Source organism: Puntigrus tetrazona, unplaced genomic scaffold (assembly GCF_018831695.1).
Source record: "Puntigrus tetrazona isolate hp1 unplaced genomic scaffold, ASM1883169v1 S000000499, whole genome shotgun sequence".
Classification (NCBI taxonomy): Eukaryota; Metazoa; Chordata; class Actinopteri; order Cypriniformes; family Cyprinidae; genus Puntigrus; species Puntigrus tetrazona.
In genome coordinates, this window is record NW_025048139.1 from 323,862 (window position 1) to 338,185 (window position 14,324).

The 14,324-nt window shown below is 43.1% G+C and overlaps 5 non-coding genes across 5 annotated transcripts; all 5 read right to left on the minus strand.

The window, feature by feature from the left end:
- Nucleotides 1-2,093: 2,093 nt before the first annotated feature.
- On the minus strand, nt 2,094-2,166 carry trnav-aac. Its single transcript has one exon. It is a non-coding gene; the product is annotated as a tRNA-Val (tRNA).
- A 2,145-nt stretch (nt 2,167-4,311) lies between these two features.
- Nucleotides 4,312-4,384, minus strand: trnav-aac. Its single transcript has one exon. It is a non-coding gene; the product is annotated as a tRNA-Val (tRNA).
- Nucleotides 4,385-5,113: 729 nt separating this feature from the next.
- trnav-cac lies at nt 5,114-5,186 on the minus strand. Its single transcript has one exon. It is a non-coding gene; the product is annotated as a tRNA-Val (tRNA).
- A 4,982-nt stretch (nt 5,187-10,168) lies between these two features.
- trnav-aac lies at nt 10,169-10,241 on the minus strand. The gene has a single exon. It is a non-coding gene; the product is annotated as a tRNA-Val (tRNA).
- Nucleotides 10,242-12,239: 1,998 nt separating this feature from the next.
- Nucleotides 12,240-12,312, minus strand: trnav-aac. Its single transcript has one exon. It is a non-coding gene; the product is annotated as a tRNA-Val (tRNA).
- Between the last annotated feature and the right edge of the window lie 2,012 nt (nt 12,313-14,324).

A 14,324-nucleotide genomic window follows, 5' to 3' on the forward strand; every position in this document is an offset into this window, starting at 1 on the left:
TACAGAAACTACTGGAGCTTGTGCTGTGCTCTGTCAGGGAAAATTGGACACCTTAACAGCAAATTGACAAGCTGCGTGAAATCCAGACACGTGTCAAGGCAGACTTCCTTGAGTTCCTGCTCTAACCTACTTGGAGATAAAAGCCTTCTTAGAGTGAAAAACTTTTTATCTGGGGGCCATTTCTTTACAAAAATACTGGAGCTTGTGCTGTGCTCTGTCAGGGAAAATTGGACAGCTTCACAGCAGATTGACAAGGCAGACTTCCTTGAGTTCCAGCTCTAACCTACTTGTAGATAAAAGCCTTCATAGAGTGAAAAACCTTTTATCTGGGGGCCATTTCTTTACAGAAAATACTGGAGCTTGTGCTGTGCTCTGTCAGGGAAAATTGGACAGCTTCACAGCAGATTGACAAGCTGCGTGAAATCCACACACGTGTCAATGCAGACTTCCTTGAGTTCTTGCTCTAACATACTTGGAAATAAAAGCCTTCTTAGAGTGAAAAACCTTTTATCTGGGGCCATTTCATTACAGAAAATACTGGAGCTTGTGCTGTGCTTTGTCAGGGAAAATTGGACACCTTCACAGCAAATTGACAAGCTGCGTGAAATCCACACACGTGTCAAGGCAGACTTCCTTGAGTTCCTGCTTTAACCTACTCAGAGTTAAAAGCCTTGTAGTGTGAAAAACCATTTATCAGGTGGCCATTTCTTTACAGAAAATACTGGAGCTTGTGCTGTGCTCTGTCAGGAAAATTGGACACCTTCACAGCAGATTGACAAGGCAGACTTCCTAGAGTTCCTGCTTTAACCTACTTGGAGTTAAAAGCCTTTGTAGCGTGAAAAACCTTTAATCAGGTGGCCATTTTTTACAGAAACTACTGGAGCTTGTGCTGTGCTCTGTCAGGGAAAATTGGACACCTTCACAGCAAATTGACAAGCTGCGTGAAATCCAGACACCTGTCAAGGCAGACTTCCTTGAGTTCCTGCTCTAACCTACTTGGAGATAAAAGCCTTTGTAGAGTAAAAAACCTTTTATCTGGGGGCCATTTTTTTACAGAAAATACTGGAGCTTGTGCTGTGCTCTGTCAGGGAAAATTGGACACCTTCACAGCAAATTGACAAGCTGCGTGAAATCCAGACACGTTTCAAGGCAGACTTCCTTGAGTTCCTGCTCTAACCTACTTGGAGATAAAAGCCTTCTTAGAGTGAAAAACCTTTTATCTTGGGGCCATTTCTTTACAGAAAATACTGGAGCTTGTGCTGTGCTCTGTCAGGAAAATTGGACAGCTTCACAGCAGATTGACACGGCAGACTTCCTTGAGTTCCTGCTTTAACCTACTTGGAGTTAAAAGCCTTTGTAGCGTGAAAAAACCTTTTATCAGGTGGCCATTTCTTTACAGAAACAACTGGAGCTTGTGCTGTTCTCTGTCAGGGAAAATTGGACACCTTTAAAGCAAATTGACAAGCTGCGTGAAATCCAGACACCTGTCAAGTCAGACTTCCTTGAGTTCCTGCTCTAACCTACTTGAGATAAAAGCCTTCATAGAGTGAAAAACCTTTTATCTGGTGGCCATTTCTTTACAGAAAATACTGGAGCTTGTGCTGTGCTCTGTCAGGAAAATTGGACACCTTCACAGCAAATTGACAAGCTGCGTGAAATCCAGACATGTGTCAAGGCAGACTTCCTTGAGTTCCTGATCTAACCTACTTGGAGATAAAAGCCTTCTTAGAGTGAAAAACCTTTTATTTGGGGGCCATTTCTTTACAGAAAATACTGGAGCTTGTGCTGTGCTCTGTAAGGAAAAATTGGACAGCTTCACAGCACATTGACAAGGCAGACTTCCTTGAGATTCTTCTTTAACCTAGTATGAGATAAAAGCCTTCTTAGAGTGAAAAACCTTTTATCTGGGGCCATTTCTTTACAGATAGCAATAAAGACTGTGCCTGTTTTCACCAAGTTTCAAACCAGGGACCTTTCAGCGTGTGAGAGCAAACGTGATAACCACTACACTACGGAAACTTGTTCTCCTTCTCTACCATGATTTACCTGGAACGTCGCAAAGACTTTAGGAATTCTCGCAAAACAAGAAGCAATGTTTCTGCTCGGTTTTGAACCGAGGACCTTTCGCGTGTTAGGCTAACGTGATAACCACTACACTACAGAAACTCCTGGAGCATTACTTGTGCTCTGTCAGTGAAAATTGGACAGCTTCACAGCAGATTGACAAGGCAGACTTCCTAGAGTTCCTGCTTTAACCTACTTGGAGTTAAAAGCCTTTGTAGCGTGAAAAACTTTTTATCAGGTGGCCATTTCTTTACAGAAACTACTGGAGCTTGTGCTGTGCTCTGTTAGGGAAAATTGGACACCTTCACAGCAAATTGACAAGCTGCGTGAAATCCACACACGTGTCAATGCAGACTTCCTTGAGTTCCTGCTTTAACCTACTCAGAGTTAGTTAAAGCCTTGTAGCGTGAAAAACCTTTTATCAGGTGGCCATTTCTTTACAGAAAATACTGGAGATTGTGCTGTGCTCTGTCAGGGAAAATTGGACACCTTCACATCAGATTGACAAGGCAGACTTCCTTGAGTTCCTGCTCTAACCTACTTGGAGATAAAAGCCTTTTTTAGAGTGAAAAACCTTTAATCTGGGGGCCATTTCTTTACAGATAGCAATAAAGAGCTGTTCCTGTTTCCAGCCGGGGACCTTTAGCGTGTGAGGCAAACATGATAACCACTACACTACGGAAACTTACTCTTATTTCTCTACCATGATTTACCTGGAACGTCGCTTTAAGACTTTAGGAATTCTCGGAAAACAAGAAGCTATGTTTCTGTAAAGAAATGTTAGGCAAACGCGATGACCACTACACTACAGAAACTCCTGGAGCTTTACTTGTGCTCTGTCAGGAAAATTACACACCATTATAGCAGATTGACAAGCTGCGTGAAATCCACACCGTTTCACTGTTTCAAAATTGGACAGCTTCACAGCAGATTGACAAGGCAGACTTCCTTGAGTTCCTGCTCTAACCTACTTGGAGATAAAAGCTTTCTTAGAGTGAAAAACCTTTTATCTGGGGGCCATTTCTTTACAGAAACTACTGGAGCTTGTGCTGTGCTCTGTCAGGGAAAATTGGACACCTTCACAGCAAATTGACAAGCTGCGTGAAATCCACACACGTGTCAAGGCAGACTTCCTAGAGTTCCTGCTCTAACCTACTTGGAGATAAAAGCCTTCTTAGAGTGAAAAACCTTTAATCAGGTGGCCATTTCTTTACAGAAAATACTGGAGCTTGTGCTGTGCTCTGTCAGGAAAATTGGACAGCTTCACAGGAGATTGACAAGGCAGACTTCCTTGAGTTCCTGCTTTAACCTACTCAGATTTAAAAGCTTTTGTAGCGTGAAAAACCTTTTATCTGGGGCCATTTCTTTACAGAAAATACTGGAGCTTGTGCTTGTGCTCTGTCAGGGAAAATTGGACACCTTCACAGCAAATTGACAAGCTGCGTGAAATCCACACACGTGTCAATGCAGACTTCGTTGACTTCCTGCTCTAACCTACTTGGAGATAAAAGCCTTCATAGAGTGAAAAACCTTTTATCAGGTGGAAATTTCTTTACAGAAAATACTGGAGCTTGTGCTGTGCTCTGTCAGGAAAAACCTTGGACAGCTTCACAATGAGATTGACAAGGCAGACTTCCTTGAGTTCCTGCTTTAACCTACTCAGATTTAAAGACCTTTGTAGCGTGAAAAACCTTTTTTATCAGGTGGCCATTTCTTTACAGAAACTACTGGAGCTTGTGCTGTGCTCTGTCAGGAAAATTGGTCACCTTCACAGCAAATTGACAAGCTGCGTGAAAACCAGACACCTGTCAAGGCAGACTTCCTTGAGTTCCTGCTCTAACCTACTTGGAGATAAAAGCCTTCATAGAGTGAAAAACCTTTTATCTGGGGGCCATTTCTTTACAGAAAATACTGGAGCTTGAGCTGTGCTCTGTCAGGAAAAATTGGACACCTTCACAGCAAATTGACAAGCTGCGTGAAATCCACACACGTGTCAATGCAGACTTCCTTGAGTTCCTGCTCTAACCTACTTGGAGACAAAAGCCTTCTTAGAGTGAAAAACCTTTTATCTGGGTGCCATTTCTTTACAGATAGCAATAAAGACTGTGCCTGTATCCACCCGGGGACCTTTCGCGTGTGAGGCGAACGTTGTAACCACTACACTATGGAAACTTACTCTTCTTTTCTACCATGATTTACCTGGAACGTCGCAAAGACTTTCTTGAATTCTCATAAAACAAGAAGTAATGTTTCTGCTCGGTTTTGACCCGAGGACCTTTCGCGTGTTAGGCGAACGTGACAACCACTACACTACAGAAACTCCTGGAGCATTACCTGTGTTCTGTCAGGGAAAATTACACACCATTATAGCAGATTGACAAGCTGCGTGAAATCCACACACGTGTCAAGGCAGACTTCCTTGAGTTCCTGCTTTAACCTACTCAGAGTTAAAAGCCTTTGTAGCGTGAAAAACCTTTTATCAGGTGGCCATTTCTTTACAGAAAATACTGGAGCTTGTGCTGTGCTCTGTCAGGAAAAATTAGACACCTTCACAGCAGATTGACAAGCTGCGTGAAATCCAGACACCTGTCAAGGCAGACTTCCTTGAGTTCCTGCTCTAACCTACTTCGAGATAAAAGCCTTCATAGAGTGAAAAACCTGTTATCTGGGGGCCATTTCTTTACAGAAAATACTGGAGCTTGTGCTGTGCTCTGTCAGGGAAAATTGGACACCTTCACAGCAAATTGACAAGCTGCGTGAAATCCAGACATGTGTCAAGGCAGACTTCCTTGAGTTCCTGGTCTAACCTACTTGGAGATAAAAGCCTTCTTAGAGTGAAAAACCTTTTATCTGTGGGCCATTTCTTTACAGAAAATACTGGAGCTTGTGCTGTGCTCTGTCAGGGAAAATTGGACAGCTTCACAGCAGATTGACAAGGCAGACTTCCTTGAGTTCCTTCTTTACCCTACTATGAGATAAAAGCCTTCTTAAAGTGAAAAACCTTTTATCTGGGGGCCATTTCTTTACAGATAAATAATGGAAGCAATGCTGTTTCCTCCCGGTTTCAAACCGGGGACCCTTCGCGTGTGAGGCGAACGTGATAACCACTACACTACAGAAACTCCTGGAGCTTTACTTGTGCTCTGTCAGGGAAAATTACACACCATTAGAGCAGATTGACAAGCTGCGTGAAATCCACACGCGTTTTAAAGAAGACCTCCTTAAGTTCACAGCAGGAGCTGAAGAACTGCTTTTTGAGAATCCACAGTGGTCATTTCTTTTGTGCTTTGTTGAAAATTACTTGGATACTACCACAGACTCTGCTGGCCTGGCAGTTACCACAGCCTAGAGTGACTCAATATTTTTCTTCACACCTGTGTAAAGAAATGCCTTAACTGATTAGAGCGGCAGAAAAACCTTTTACCTTTGCTCTGTCATGGAAAATTGGACACCTTCACAGCAAATTGACAAGCTGCGTGAAATCCACACGTGTCAAGGCAGACTTCCTTGAGTTCCTGCTCTAACCTACTTGGAGATAAAAGCCTTCTTAGAGTGAAAAACCTTTTATCAGGTGGCCATTTCTTTACAGAAAATACTGGAGCTTGTGCTGTGGTCTGTCAGGAAAATTGGACAGCTTCACAGCAGATTGACAAGGCAGACTTCCTTGAGTTCCTGCTTTAACCTACTCAGAGTTAAAAGCTTTTGTAGCGTGAAAAACCTTTTATCAGGTGGCCATTTCTTTACAGAAAATACTGGAGCTTGTGCTGTGCTCTGTCAGGGAAAATTGGACACCTTCACAGCAAATTGACAAGCTGCGTGAAATCCACACACGTGTCAAGGCAGACTTCCTTGAGTTCCTGCTTTAACCTACTCAGAGTTAAAAGCCTTTGTAGCGTGAAAAACCTATTATCAGGTGGCCATTTCTTTACAGAAACTACTGGAGCTTGTGCTGTGCTCTGTCAGGAAAATTAGACACCTTCACAGCAGATTGACAAGCTGCGTGAAATCCACACACGTGTCAAGGCAGACTTCCTTGAGTTCCTGCTCTAACCTACTTGGAGATAAAAGCCTTCTTAAAGTGAAAAACCTTTTATCAGGTGGCCATTTCTTTACAGAAAATACTGGAGCTTGTGCTGTGCTCTGTCAGGGAAAATTGGACACCTTCACAGCAAATTGACAAGCTGCGTGAAATCCAGACATGTGTCAAGGCAGACTTCCTTGAGATCCTGCTTTAACCTACTCAGAGATAAAAGCCTTGTAGCGTGAAAAACTTTTATCAGGTGGCCATTTCTTCACAGAAAATACTGGAGCTTGTGCTGTGCTCTGTCAGGGAAAATTGGACACCTTCACAGCAAATTGACAAGCTGCGTGAAATCCACACACGTGTCAAGGCAGACTTCCTTGAGTTCCTGCTCTAACCTACTTGGAGATAAAAGCCTTCTTAGAGTGAAAAACCTTTTATCTGGGGGCCATTTCTTTACAGAAAATACTGGAGCTTGTGCTGTGCTCTGTCAGGAAAATTGGACACCTTCACAGCACATTGACAAGGCAGACTTCCTTGAGTTCCTGCTCTAACCTACTTGAGATGAAAGCCTTCATAGAGTGAAAAACCTGGGGGCCATTTCTTTACAGATAGCAATAAAGACTGTGCCTGTTTCCAGCCGGGGACCTTTTCTTGTGAGGCAAACATGATAACCACTACACTACGGAAACTTACTCTTATTTCACTACCATGATTTACCTGGAAAGTCGCAAAGACTTTAGGAATTCTCGGAAAACAAGAAGCTATGTTTCTGTAAAGAAATGTTAGGCAAACGCGATGACCACTACACTACAGAAACTCCTGGAGCTTTACTTGTGCTCTGTCACGGAAAATTACACACCATTATAGCAGATTGACAAGCTGCGTGAAATCCACACGCGCTTTCACTGTTTCAAAAATGGACAGCTTCACAGCAGATTGACAAGGCAGACTTCCTTGAGTTCCTGCTCTAACCTACTTGGAGTTAAAAGCCTTTGTAGCGTGAAAAACCTTTTATCAGGTGGCCATTTCTTTACAGAAACTACTGGAGCTTGTGCTGTGCTCTGTCAGGGAAAATTGGACACCTTCACAGCAAATTGACAAGCTGCGTGAAATCCAGACACGTGTCAAGGCAGACTTCCTTGAGTTCCTGCTCTAACCTACTTGGAGATAAAAGTCTTCTTAGAGTGAAAAAACCTTTTATCTGGTGGCCATTTCTTTACAGAAAATACTGGAGCTTGTGCTGTGCTCTGTCAGGGAAAATTAGACACCTTCACAGCAGATTGACAAGCTGCGTGAAATCCACACACGTGTCAAGGCAGACTTCCTTGAGTTCCTGCTTTAACCTACTCAGAGTTAAAAGCCTTGTAGCGTGAAAACCTTTTATCAGGTGGCCATTTCTATACAGAAAATACTGGAGCTTGTGCTGTGCTCTGTCAGGGAAAATTGGACAGCTTCACAGCAGATTGACAAGGCAGACTTCTGTGAGTTCCTACTTTAACCTACTCAGAGTTAAAAGCCTTTGTAGAGTGAAAAACCTATTATCAGGTGGCCATTTCTTTACAGAAACTACTGGAGCTTGTGATGTGCTCTGTCAGGGAAAATTAGACACCTTCACAGCAGATTGACAAGCTGCGTGAAATCCACACACGTGTCAAGGCAGACTTCCTTGAGTTCCTGCTCTAACGTACTTGGAGATAAAAGCCTTCTTAAAGTGAAAAACCTTTTATCAGGTGGCCATTTCTTTACAGAAAATACTGGAGCTTGTGCTGTGCTCTGTCAGGGAAAATTGGACACCTTCACAGCAAATTGACAAGCTGCGTGAAATCCAGACATGTGTCAAGGCTGACTTCCTTGAGATCCTGCTTTTACCTACTCAGAGTTAAAAGCCTTGTAGCGTGAAAAACCTTTTATCAGGTGGCCATTTCTTCACAGAAAATACTGGAGCTTGTGCTGTGCTCTGTCAGGGAAAATTGGACACCTTCACAGCAAATTGACAAGCTGCGTGAAATCCAGACATGTGTCAAGGCTGACTTCCTTGAGATCCTGCTTTTACCTACTCAGAGTTAAAAGCCTTGTAGCGTGAAAAACCTTTTATCAGGTGGCTATTTCTTCACAGAAAATACTGGAGCTTGTGCTGTGCTCTGTCAGGGAAAATTGGACACCTTCACAGCAAATTGACAAGCTGCGTGAAATCCACACACGTGTCAAGGCAGACTTCCTTGAGTTCCTGCTCTAACCTACTTGGAGATAAAAGCCTTCTTAGAGTGAAAAACCTTTTATCTGGGGGCCATTTCTTTACAGAAAATACTGGAGCTTGTGCTGTGCTCTGTCAGGAAAATTGGACACCTTCACAGCACATTGACAAGGCAGACTTCCTTGAGTTCCTGCTCTAACCTACTTGGAGATGAAAGCCTTCATAGAGTGAAAAACCAGGGGGCCATTTCTTTACAGATAGCAATAAAGACTGTGCCTGTTTCCAGTCAGGGACCTTTCGTGTGAGGCAAACATGATAACCACTACACTACGGAAAATTACTCTTATTTCACTACCATGATTTACCTGGAAAGTCGCAAAGACTTTAGGAATTCTCGGAAAACAAGAAGCTATGTTTCTGTAAAGAAATGTTAGGCAAACGCTGATGACCACTACACTACAGAAACTCCTGGAGCTTTACTTGTGCTCTGTCACGGAAAATTACACACCATTATAGCAGATTGACAAGCTGCGTGAAATCCACACGCGTTTCACTGTTTCAAAAATTGGACAGCTTCACAGCAGATTGACAAGGCAGACTTCCTTGAGTTCCTGCTCTAACCTACTTGGAGTTAAAAGCCTTTGTAGCGTGAAAAACCTTTTATCAGGTGGCCATTTCTTTACAGAAACTACTGGAGCTTGTGCTGTGCTCTGTCAGGAAAATTGGACACCTTCACAGCAAATTGACAAGCTGCGTGAAATCCAGACACGTGTCAAGGCAGACTTCCTTGAGTTCCTGCTCTAACCTACTTGGAGATAAAAGTCTTCTTAGAGTGAAAAACCTTTTATCTGGGGGCCATTTCTTTACAGAAAATACTGGAGCTTGTGCTGTGCTCTGTCAGGAAAAATGGACAGCTTCACAGCAGATTGACAAGGCAGACTTCCAAGGCAGACTTGAGTTCCTGCTTTAACCTACTCAGAGTTAAAAGCCTTGTAGCATGAAAAACCTTTTATCAGGTGGCCATTTCTTTACAGAAAATACTGGAGCTTGTGTTGTGCTCTGTCAGGGAAAATTAGACACCTTCACAGCAGATTGACAAGCTGCGTGAAATCCACACACGTTTCAAGGCAGACTTCCTTGAGTTCCTGCTTTAACCTACTCAGAGTTAAAAGCCTTGTAGCGTGAAAAACCCTTTTATCAGGTGGCCATTTCTATACAGAAAATACTGGAGCTTGTGCTGTGCTCTGTCAGGGAAAATTGGACAGCTTCACAGCAGAATTGACAAGGCAGACTTCTTTGAGTTCCTGCTTTAACCTACTTCCTGTTAAAAGCCTTTGTAGCGTGAAAAACCTATTATCAGGTGGCCATTTCTTTACAGAAACTACTGGAGCTTGTGCTGTGCTCTGTCAGGGAAAATTAGACACCTTCACAGCAGATTGACAAGCTGCGTGAAATCCACACACGTGTCAAGGCAGACTTCCTTGAGTTCCTGCTCTAACCTACTTGGAGATAAAAGCCTTCTTAAAGTGAAAAACCTTTTATCAGGTGGCCATTTCTTTACAGAAAATACTGGAGCTTGTGCTGTGCTCTGTCAGGGAAAATTTGACAGCTTCACAGCAGATTGACAAGGCAGACTTCCTTGAGTTCCTTCTTTAACCTACTATGAGATAATAGCCTTCTTAAAGTGAAAAACCTTTTATCTGGGGGCCATTTCTTTACAGATAGCAATAAAAACTGTGCCTGTTTCCACCCGGTTTTGAAGCGGGGACCTTTCGCTTGTGAGGCGAACGTGATAACCAGTACACAGAAACTTGCTCTTTTTTCTCTACCATGCATTACCAGGAACGTCGCAAAGACTTTAGGAATTCTCGCAAAACAAGAAGCAATGTTTCTGCTCGGTTTTGAACCGAGGACCTTTCGCGTGTTAGGCGAGCGTGATGACCACTACACTACAGAAACTCCTGGAGCTTTACTTGTGCTCTGTCAGGGAAAATTACACACCATTAGAGCAGATTGACAAGCTGCGTGAAATCCACACGCGTTTCACAGAAGACCTCCTTAAGTTCACAGCAGGAGTTGCAGAACTGCTTTTTGAGAATCCACAGTGGTCATTTCTTTTGTGCTTTGTTGAAAATTACTTGGATACTAGCACAGACTCTGCTGGCCTGGCAGTTACCACAGCCTAGAGTGACTCAATATTTTTCTTCACACCTGTGTAAAGAAATGCCTTCACAGATTAGAGCGGCAGAAAAACCTTTTACCTTTGCTCTGTCATGGAAAATTGGACACCTTCACAGCAAATTGACAAGCTGCGTGAAATCCACACACGTGTCAAGGCAGACTTCCTTGAGTTCCTGCTCTAACCTACTTCGAGATAAAGCCTTCTTAGCGTGAAAAACCTTTTATCAGGTGGCCATTTCTTTACAGAAAATACTGGAGCTTGTGCTGTGCTCTGTCAGGGAAAATTGGACACCTTCACAGCAAATTGACAAGCTGCGTGAAATCCACACACGTGTCAAGGCAGACTTCCTTGAGTTCCTGCTCTAACCTACTTGGAGATAAAAGCCTTCTTAGAGTGAAAAACCTTTTATCAGGTGGCCATTTCTTTACAGAAAATACTGGAGCTTGTGCTGTGCTCTGTCAGGGAAAATTGGACAGCTTCACAGCAGATTGACAAGGCAGACTTCCTTGAGTTCCTGCTTTAACCTTCTCAGAGTTAAAAGCTTTTGTAGCGTGAAAAACCTTTTATCAGGTGGCCATTTCTTTACAGAAAATACTGGAGCTTGTGCTGTGCTCTGTCAGGGAAAATTGGACACCTTCACAGCAAATTGACAAGCTGCGTGAAATCCACACACGTGTCAAGGCAGACTTCCTTGAGTTCCTGCTTTAACCTACTCAGAGTTAAAAGCTTTTGTAGCGTGAAAAACCTTTTATCAGGTGGCCATTTCTTTACAGAAAATACTGGAGCTTGTGCTGTGCTCTGTCAGGGAAAATTGGACAGCTTCACAGCAGATTGACAAGGCAGACTTCCTTGAGTTCCTGCTTTAACCTACTTGGAGTTAAAAGCCTTTGTAGCATGAAAAACCTATTATCAGGTGGCCATTTCTTTACAGAAACTACTGGAGCTTGTGCTGTGCTCTGTCAGGAAAAATTAGACACCTTCACAGCAGATTGACAAGCTGCGTGAAATCCACACGTGTCAAGGCAGACTTCCTTGAGTTCCTGCTCTAACCTACTTGGAGATAAAAGCCTTCTTAAAGTGAAAAACCTTTTATCAGGTGGCCATTTCTTTACAGAAAATACTGGAGCTTGTGCTGTGCTCTGTCAGGGAAAATTGGACACCTTCACAGCAAATTGACAAGCTGAGTGAAATCCACACATGTGTCAAGGCAGACTTCCTTGAGTTCCTGCTCTAACCTACTTGGAGATAAAAGCCTTCTTAGAGTGAAAAACCTTTTATCTGGGGGCCATTTCTTTACAGAAAATACTGGAGCTTGTGCTGTGCTCTGTCAGGATAATTTGACAGCTTCACAGCAGATTGACAAGGCAGACTTCCTTGAGTTCCTTCTTTAACCTACTATGAGATAATAGCCTTCTTAAAGTGAAAAAACCTTTTATCAGGTGGCCATTTCTTTACAGAAACTACTGGAGCTTGTGCTGTGCTCTGTCAGGGAAAATTGGACAGCTTCACAGCAGATTGACAAGGCAGACTTCCTTGAGTTCCTTCTTTAACCTACTATGAGATAAAAGCCTTCTCAGAGTAAAAACCTTTTATCTGGGAGCCATTTCTTTACAGATAGCAATAAAGACTGTGCCTGTTTCCTCCTGGTTTTGAACCGGGGACCTTTGGCCTGTGAGGCGAACGTGATAACCACTACACTACGGAAACTTGCTCGTCTTTCTCTACCATGCTTTACCTGGAACGTCGCAAAGACTTTAAGAATTCTCGCGAAACAAGGTTTCTGCTCGGTTCTGAACCGAGGACCTTTAGCGTGTTAGGCGAACGTGATGACCACTACACTACAGAAACTCCTAGAGCTCTACTTGTGCTCTGTCAGGGAAAATTACACACCATTAGAGCAGATTGACAAGCTGCGTGAAATCCACACGCGTTTCACAGAAGACCTCCTTAAGTTCACAGCAGGAGCTGCAGAACTGCTTTTTGAGAATCCTCAGTGGTCATTTCTTTTGTGCTTTGTTGAAAATTACTTGGATACTAGCACAGACTCTGCTGGCCTGGCAGTTACCACAGCCTAGAGTGACTCAATATTTTCTTCACACACCTGTGTAAAGAAATGCCTTCACAGATTAGAGCGGCAGAAAAACCTTTTACCTTTGCTCTGTCAGGGAAAATTGGACAGCTTCACAGCAGATTGACAAGCTGCGTGAAATCCACACACGTGTCAAGGCAGACTTCCTTGAGTTCCTGCTTTAACCTACTCAGAGTTAAAAGCCTTGTAGTGTGAAAAACCTTTTATCAGGTGGCCATTTCTTTACAGAAAGTACTGGAGCTTGTGCTGTGCTCTGTCAGGAAAAATTGGACACCTTCACAGCAAATTGACAAGCTGCGTGAAATGCACACATGTGTCAAGGCAGACTTCCTTGAGTTCCTGCTTTAACCTACTCAGAGTTAAAAGCTTTTGTAGCGTGAAAAACCTTTTATCAGGTGGCCATTTCTTTACAGAAAATACTGGAGCTTGTGCTGTGCTCTGTCAGGGAAAATTAGACACCTTCACAGCAGATTGATAAGCTGCGTGAAATCCACACACGTGTCAAGGCAGACTTCCTTGAGTTCCTGCTTTAACCTACTCAGAGTTAAAAGCTTTTGTAGCGTGAAAAAGCCTTTTATCAGGTGGCCATTTCTTTGCAGAAAATACTGGAGCTTGTGCTGTGCTCTGTCAGGAAAATTGGACACCTTCACAGCAGATTGAAATCAAGGCAGACTTCCTTGAGTTCCTGCTTTAACCTACTTGTAGTTAAAAGCCTTTGTAGCGTGAAAAACCTTTTATCAGGTGGCCATTTCTTTACAGAAACTACTGGAGCTTGTGCTGTGCTCTGTCAGGAAAAATTGGACACCTTAACAGCAAATTGACAAGCTGCGTGAAATCCAGACACGTGTCAAGGCAGACTTCCTTGAGTTCCTGCTCTAACCTACTTGGAGATAAAAGCCTTCTTAGAGTGAAAAACCTTTTATCTGGGGCCATTTCTTTACAAAAAATACTGGAGCTTGTGCTGTGCTCTGTCAGGAAAATTTTCACACAGCTTTACAGCAGATTGACAAGGCAGACTTCCTTGAGTTCCAGCTCTAACCTACTTGTAGATAAAAGCCTTCATAGAGTGAAAAACCTTTTATCTGGGGCCATTTCTTTACAGAAAATACTGGAGCTTGTGCTGTGCTCTGTCAGGAAAATTGGACAGCTTCACAGCAGATTGACAAGCTGCGTGAAATCCACACACGTGTCAATGCAGACTTCCTTGAGTTCTTGCTCTAACCTACTTGGAGATAAAAGCCTTTGTAAAGTGAAAAACCTTTTATCTGGGGCCATTTCTTTACAGAAAATACTGGAGCTTGTGCTGTGCTCTGTCAGGGAAAATTGGACACCTTCACAGCAAATTGACAAGCTGCGTGAAATCCACACACGTGTCAAGGCAGACTTCCTTGAGTTCCTGCTCTAACTTACTTGGAGATAAGCCTTCTTAAAGTGAAAAAACTTTTATCAGGTGGCCATTTCTTTACAGAAAATACTGGAGCTTGTGCTGTGCTCTGTCAGGAAAATTGGACAGCTTCACAGCAGATTGACAAGGCAGACTTCCTTGAGTTCCTGCTTTAACTTCTACTTCCTGTTAAAAGAGCCTTGTAGTGTGAAAAACCTTTTATCAGGTGGCCATTTCTTTACAGAAAGTACTGGAGCTTGTGCTGTGCTCTGTCAGGGAAAATTGGACACCTTCACAGCAAATTGACAAGCTGCGTGAAATCCACACACGTGTCAAGGCAGACTTCCTTGAGTTCCTGCTTTAACCTACTCAGAGTTAAAAGCTTTT